Here is an 8437-nt window from a genome sequence, read left to right on the forward strand (position 1 = left end):
GTGCCTGTAGCCCTAGGCATCCAAACGTGTTCTACTGACTGACTTTCTTTTTTTTTTTTTTAAGATTTTATTTATTTATTTGACAGAGATAGCGAGAGCAGGAACACAAGCAGGGGGAGTGAGAGAGGGAGAAGCAGGCTTCCCGCTGAGCCAGGAGCCCGATGTGGGACTCGATCCCAGAACCCTGGGATCATGACCTGAGCCGAAGGCAGCCACTTAACAACTGAGCCACCCAGGTGCCTGACTTTCACCAATAGAACCATCCGACTGACTTTCCGACTAACTTTCACCAATAGAACCATCTCTCTGTGGCTCTCCTGTCATGTGGAGCTTGTACACCCAAGCACACCTAGGCGAGCAACCCACAGGGCAGATGGTGGAGCCCTCAACCTGCTTCTCATGGACCTCATGGAAACCCAAACCTGCTTTGGTCTTCCTTCCCCTTAACCCTCCTCTGCTTCCCTCCCTTCGGGACTTCTGGGTATTCTTGAACCCCTACTCCATGACAAATACGTTCCTCTAGGTCCTAGAACAAGTCCTTCCATATTCCATCCACATTCAATGCTGGTCCGTTCTCTCCTGGTCCACGTTCCCAGGAGTCCTCAGCAATGTCCGCAGCTCCTCTCCGCCAGCCCTCCATGCCAGGAGGAAGATTCCATGAATTCTCTACCCCCCAGTGCTGCCTGCCTCTGACTGTCCTTCCCCTATTTGATGCAGAACCTTGTGTGCATTCTTTTTTGGCACCATTTTTCATGGCTCAGTCGCTGAAGCACTGGCCCTGCCCATAGGCTGCAGGCTCCTTCTCCTCGCAATGCCCGGGGGTGTGGCCAAAGCAACACACATGCGCATGTGCGGGGACCTCCCTACCTGGTCCCCACTGTCAAGGCCACGTGGCAACGCTTGCAGTTACCTGGAACTCTTCCTTTAGGAAAACTGTACCTCAGGCCCCCCGTTGTGTGACCACAGCCTCCTGTCCCCCAGCCCCACACGCCTTCATTCTTTCTCTTCAGCACAGCCTCCCTACGTTTGTCACTGTGCTCTAGGCAGAATCCTGCCTCAGTCACGTTGGTTGCAGTAGCCCATCCCTCTCTGTTGAGGGCTCCTCTCCATTCGCTGTTCTGACCTCCAGGCAGACTACAGAGAAAGTCGCACAGCCTCACAGAGCGCTGCGTCCAGACTTGTGTTCTCGGACCTCACTGGGACCCTCCCACAGCCTCGCATGGCAGCTCCTGTCCACTCCTCGGCCTCAGTTGGAAATTCTTACAACCTGAGTATGGCCCCTGGCTGCCCTTTCCCCTGCTATGTTTATAGCAAACAGGATCCTCTCCGCTTTCCCAGAGACACCAGCAGTCACTGGGCAGAACCCTCCTTCCTGCATCTCCCTCCAGGATTGATCTGCATCCCTCCTCTTCTCCACTGCCACCTCCCCAACCCGTCCCAGCCACAGGCCACATTGGCTGGCCCCTCCTGTTTGTATCTCTGTGTCCCCAGTTCCTCCCTCCACCCGGCTCTTTTCTGAATGAAAGCACTAATGATGCCCTTCCTTTCCCATCTGAAACAAACCCCAGTCCTTGTTACTGGTTATCACCTGTCTGTCCTTGTCCTAGTCTTTGTATTTGAGACCTGGTGAGTTTGAAGTGACTGCAGAGGGACAAGGCGGATGTATCTAGTGGCCATTTGTATATTTATTTGAGTTTGAAGTTCCCGAGAGCTTTCTGGGCTAAAGGCATGAACTGAGGCGTAGAATTTAGAGTAATTGGCAAACAAAAAGCAGTTCTTGAAGCCACAAGGGTGTGGGCGATTGCCCAGAGGTGGGGTTTAGAGTGAGACAAGAGGTCCAAGGTAGAGCAACCCCTCAGATGCCAAAACTTCTACGAAGCTTGGGACCCACTCGTGCCAGAAGTAGTCTTTTTAAATCTCTAAAAACTCTAACATACATGGAGCAAGAACTGTGTGCTAGTCGTTGCTAGAAATGCTTCCTATTCCTAATGACAGAGGCAGGTATCATCCACTCTCCCACTTTACAGAGGAGGAAAGTGTGGCTCAGGGAGGTCGTATGACTGGGAAAGTTGCAGCGGAGTGAATAGTGGGACCCAGCTCGTGCCTTCTAAAATCTGTTAACTGTATCCTTTATCCTAGCTTCTTGACAGGAAGCAGAGAGATGATAGGAGCATTAAGGAGAGGTTTTATTTGTGCAACTGGAGTTTTTATGCATATATAGACAGTTAATGAGAAAAAATGTTTTATAATTTTTATTAGGATATATTGGCCTAAGAACCCCATCAGTATATCAACTGTGAAGCGTCACAAGATTATTGTAAAAATTGCTTACAAAGTTATTCAGTAACCATCGAGTTGCTTTCTTATGCCAGGTATGATGCCGGATAGCAGGAATGCAAAAATTGGTGAAAAATAGCCCCAGATTTCCAGGGCACACTGCCATGTGAGGGATTGGGCCATGGAAAAAGTCACTGGAAAACAGTCTGAGGTTTGAACTCCAAAGCCAGGTGGATTGAGCCTGCATTATTGCTTCATCCAACAAAGGGGGAGCCCTGGGTGTCTCACTGGGATGTGGCAGTGGGAAGGTGAGACGCTGCAGGCACGCCCCTCTTGCATTGCCCCGAGAAGGACAAGCAGCCCGTGCGTGGAGCTGCTGCTTTAGGAGGATAATAAAAACAAGGATTAATATCGGTCAGCAACTCTTCTTAGAGAAAAGTACCTTTCTTGGAAGAGGTGGTGATGAGGCTGTGACTTAAAAGTGGAAAGACTTTCACCAAGCAAAATAATAAGCATCACTCTAGGCAGCAAGGACTACAGAAGGGCAAAAAATGAGAATATTTCACATACAAGCAATGTGCTCAGATGGCCCAATCATGAGGAAAATTGCTAAGAAATTTGAATTTTTATTCTTCAGATCAATGAACCCCAAAGTAAAGGTGCATGACCTCTTGAAAGTTACCCCAAATGATTCATTCACTGGCTTACTGGGATATAAAATTAGAATTTCTGTATTTTTTAAAGTTTCACCCCTTTTAAAAATTATTACATTTTGCATGTTTGATGAACATACTGGTTTTGTACAGGAGCACATCGATGCAGTTTATAAATAGATTTATATTGTGGTGGACTCTAAAAATTGTCTACAGGTAGGGATATGTGCACCTAAATGTTGTGAGAAGCTGGTGAGGATTTCTAGGCAGGAGAAGGATGTGTGCAGCTCTGGATTTCCGATGGGCCCTTCTGAGAACAGGAGGAGCACACGCAGAATGTGACGAAGATGATGGCAAGGCCAGGTGGCAGGGAGCGCAACAGCCCAGCCGTGTTTCCAGATTCCTGACAGACTAATCTTTGCATCTTTGTGATTCATGAACAAGAAGGAGAAAGTCCTGGGAATGTTCACAAAATCCCCAAATTTTAAACAATTCTGTTTTTTAAAAACATTCTATTTATATGTTTTTAAATAGTGAGTGACCATAATAAGTGATGAATAATTTTTCAGTGATGAGGTTATAGGCTTTTAATTTTCTGCTAAAAAGATACAGTAATACGTGAATAGGTTTTTTTTTTTTTTTTTTTTGCTGGCCAATATATTGTGACAAGAGGATATATTTTAATAACATGTAAAAGTGATCTCTACCCAATATAGACCTCTAATGATAAAAACATAGGATAGGAATATGGGCACAAATGCCAACTGAAAAGCATTTTTAAAAACTTGAAATACTGGGGCGCCTGGGTGGCTCAGTCGGTTAAGTGTCTGCCTTTGGCTCAGGTCATGATCCCAGGGTCCCGGGATCGAGCCCCACAGCCTGCTTCTCTCTCTGCCTGCCGCTCCCCCTGCTTGTGTGCTCTCTCTCTCTCTCTCTGACAAGTAAATAAAATATTTTTTAAAAATACTTGAAATACCATATTTAATATTTAAGTTACCCATTTTCCCACTTTTTTTTAAGATTTATTAGAGAGATTGAGTGGGTGTGGGGAGGAACAGAGGGAGAGGGAGAGAGAATCTCAAGCAGACTCCACACTGAGCGTAGAGCCCAATGGGGGGCTCAGTCTCATGATGCTGAGATCACAACCTGAGCTGAAACCAAGCTCAAGCGACTGTGCCACCCAGGCGCCCCTTCCCACTTTTTTTTTTTTTTTGTAGTTGACATACAGGGTTATATTAGCATCAGGTCAGTTGTCCATTCTTAAAGTGAAAACTTTAAAATTCTAAAGCACCAACTGCCCTATCCTATGGTCTTGATTTTCATTTCATGACAAATATCCCAGAAACAGAAAACTTTCTTTTGCTTCACATGGACAGTAGTCGAATTTCTAAGAGTGCATCTAAAGCACCTTCAAATTGGGCATTAGGGTAGTTGCTGCTTCACAGACGCCTGTTCCTTTTTACCAATGAACACATTGTATCTACTTGCCCTCACTTGGGATTTGCTGTCAAATTTATAATCTATGTGCTTTTGCTGATTGTTTTTCCATCAGTTTCTAAGTCCCCATTGGAGTATTCCACAACAGCCTTCATATTTTCTTCTCATTGTATTTCTTCTGTCAAAATATTTATGATGCACTGGAGCCTATACTACATAAAGACTGGAAAACCATGAACATGACTGGGAGTATTCAAATAAACATTTGGATCTCTTAGCAAAGTTGACATCACTAGACAGAATCACATGTTGAAATTGCCAAATTTAAGGACTTACTCTGCCTCTTAAACTTGCTACTTATTGGAATCCCACTGGTAGGATTTATATGAAATATACCATGTGTATGAACTCATTACCACTGATTTTGCTTGCAAGAATGACTCCTTATCAGCAGACGGTACCACAGACACATTTGCAACATGGCAACAGCTACAAGTAAGACTGGTCAGATGGTGACAACTCTCTGCTCCGTGCTCCAGCCCTGCTGCCTGAAAATGCTGCCCTTCATCTTTGATTCCCTAATCAGGGTTTCCTGCCCATGACATCGACGGATTCTCTCAACACTGTAACCTCTCTGTGTTGATTGTTAAACTTTGAGTATCACTGAATTATAATATTTTTTCCATTTTCCCAATTTCTCGGCTGATTTTTTTTTTCTCAGGATTTGTGCGAACAAATTTTGCAGTCAGTACCGAGAAGGAATTCCTGCATGGAAACAGGAAGTCCAAGTACAAAGTTCTAAAGAACCGAACTAGAGCTGCGGTGGCCAGTTGGAGAAAAGAGCTGGATTTGAGTGTTCTTTTAGAGGTAGGGGCAACAGCATTTAGCCTCTAAGAAGGTGAACAGTAAGAGAGACTGCTCCAGAAGGACGAGAATAATAAGCTATTTCTGTACAGACAGGGCTGTCTGTCCTAGGCAGTGCTCAAGAGCAGTGTGATTAATTAATGTCCTGGTTATCTATTTCTGTGTAACTAATCATCCACAAACTTAGTAGCTCTCAAGAAGGAAATGCAAATCAAAACAGCAGTGAGCTACCACTCCACATCCCTTAGGGTGGTTATCATAAAAAACAAACACATAACAAGTGTTGGCAAAGGAGGTGGAGAAATTGGAACCCTTGTGTACTGTTGGTAGGAATTAAGAAAAAAAAAAAAGACTACCCCACGATCCTGTAGTTCCACTGTTGGATATACAACAAAGAAGTTAAAGGAGGGACTTGTCCAGATCCTTGCACACCCATGTTCGTAGCAGCATTATTTGTAATAGCCAAAAAAAGGTGGAGACAATCCTGGTGTCTGTTGACAGATGAACGGATGAAGAAAATGTGGTGTAAACATACAATGGAATAATAATCAACCTTGAAAAGGAAGAAAATTCTGAAACGTGCGACAAAATAAACTGAGGACATGATGCTCAGTGAAATAAGCCTGTCACAGAGGGACGACTGCTGCATGATTGCACTTCGATGAAGCACCTAGACTGGTCAGATTTCAGAGACCGAAAGTGAAAGGGTGGTTACCCCGGACTGGGGGCTGTGGAGGTCTGTTGGATGGGTAGAGTTTCAACCGGGAATATAAAGCTATAGAGTAGGATGGTAGTGATGGTTGCACAGCAGTGTGAACGTATGGAATGCCATGGAACCGTACATGTAACGATTAAGTCCACTCTGCCCAGTGATGTTTGAAAACATGAACATAATCCGTGGTTAGTGGGGCTGGAATAGAAAGCCAAATGGTTTGGAAAGGTCAGGGAAGCCTTTTGGAATCTAGAAATGTTATGTTTATTTTACCACACTGACACCAAAAAGCACAAACTGCTGTTCTTGACCAGAGTAAGGACCCAACAATGGGGTCCAGCCGTGGCCAGTGTCAGTCCCAAGTGAGGAACAGGAAGTTAAAGACACAACCTCTGTTCCTCCTGCAGGTTTCTCCTAAGTGCTGGAGGGCAGAGCTGCGTAAGCTGGACAGTTCCATCTGGAACCAGGGGTATGGATGGGATGGCCTCCCAGGAGCCTCCAGGGCTCACCTAGTGTCGTCTGAGGAACAGGCCACTGTGAGCTAGAGAAGAGGTCAGGCTCTACCCCCCCCTGGATCTGAACCACAGATGGCCAGTTCCCCGATGTGTGACCTTGAAACGTTCCTTGACCACCGTGCCTCCCCCACCTTATCTTCAGTAGGATGGTTGTGAAGTGTAGGTGGCAAAATGTATAAGGCTTAACAGGCTCTACAACATAGTAATTGCTTAAGAAGTGTAACTCTAATTACTTAAACAACAACAACAACAAAAACCTTTGGCTCAGGGCGCCTGGGTGGCTCAGTCGGTTAAGCGTCTGCCTTCAGCTCAGGTCATGATCCTGTGTCCTGGGATCAAGTCCCATATCGGGCTCCCTGCTCAGTGTGGAGTCTTCTTCTCCCTCTCCCTCTCCCTCTGCCCCTCTGCCCACCCCTGCTCACTTGCTCTCTCTCTCAAATAAATAAAATCTTAAAAAAAAAAAACCAAAACCAAAACACCTATGCCTTAAAAAAAAATAGTAATCATTTTATTATCTCTGTACTGGGAGTGGACTGGGGTAGCAAGGCTGTTCTCACTGGGGGTTGCATTTGGGGGTGACTGGGATAGGAGTCACCTTGAAGCCTTCCTTATAGGTATGTTGGCTGATGCTGGCTGTCTGCTGGGACCTCAGCTGGGGTTGTCACCGGGACCACTTATTCAGGAGCTCTTCATGTGTATGGCTGGGCCTTTCTCAGAGCATGGTAGGTAGAGTTCTGAGAGAACAATGTGGAAGTGCTTGGCATTTTTATGACCCAGCCTTAGTGCCCTCTGCCATCCTCTAGTGGTTGAGGTAGTTATATTGTAAGGAAAGTATGTGAGATACTGTGGTAGCCATCTTAATAAACTTTAGTAGGAACTCTTTTTTTTCTTCCTCTATTTTAAGTCCCCTTATCCATGAAGTGCTTGAAGAAGGCAAGAGAACCAGGGCTTTTCCCAGATCACAGTTTGTCCCAAGGATGGCACTGGAGACCATTCCTGTTCTCTGTGTATTTCAGTGTGCCTGCATTTTATCTGTCAGTGGGGACATGTATGTAGGGGGAAACACTGCAAAAGGACAAAGTAACTTGAATTTCTGCAGCTGGGGAGAACAAAAGACCTTAGACATATATATGTCCTGCCATATGCTGAGACCAAGAGGCTGCCCTGAATAGCTTCCTCTAAATCATTGCAAAGTGCTCTTCCATCCAACACTGACTTATGATCAACATATTGGAATGATCCTTTTCTACTCCCCCCCCCACTCCCCTTCATCTTTATGGATCTTCTGTAGATTTCTTTCAAGAAGATAAGATCATGGTTCATATCGTGATCTTGCCTGGCTGATGAAATTTTCTAGATCCTCTTCTTTAAAAGACAAACATGATTTTACTTTTTCAAATGTAGCTTAAAATTAAATTTTTTTTATCACTGATCCTAGTAATCTTCCCAACAGTGGTCACAAGATACACAGATTGAGAAAATAAAAATCACGCCTTTCAAAAGAAGGCAAGCCAAGTTTTGCTGCCTTCTTAAAAAAAGTACATCACCCACAAGCCTGATGATAAGGCAAATCTGCAGCTTGAGTTGGCTCTGAGAAAATGCTGTAGAAGATTCATTCTAAAAGTGTATCTTGACCTTGACCTTGCTAAGACCACCAAGTCACGGTGGTACCTACACATATCAAAACAGTCAGTAGCCGATAGATATATTTTCCTGTGGTGTCATTAACACACTGACAGAGTTCTTTCTGGGTCAGGATGAACTTGGCATTGAACTGTTGGAAGAACCAGCAAGACCGTTTCACTTCTTAGTCAAGGAAAACAGTGAGGAACCAAACCTGGAGGCATCACGTTGCCTGATTTCAAGCTATATTACAAAGCAGTGATCACCAAGACAGCATGGTACTGGCACAAAAACAGACATATAGACCAGTGGAACAGAATAGAGAACCCAGATATGGACCCTCAACTCTATGGTCA

This window comes from Leptonychotes weddellii, chromosome 12, assembly GCF_054177405.1.
Source record: "Leptonychotes weddellii isolate Sample4059 chromosome 12, ASM5417740v2, whole genome shotgun sequence".
NCBI classification, from domain to species: Eukaryota; Metazoa; Chordata; class Mammalia; order Carnivora; family Phocidae; genus Leptonychotes; species Leptonychotes weddellii.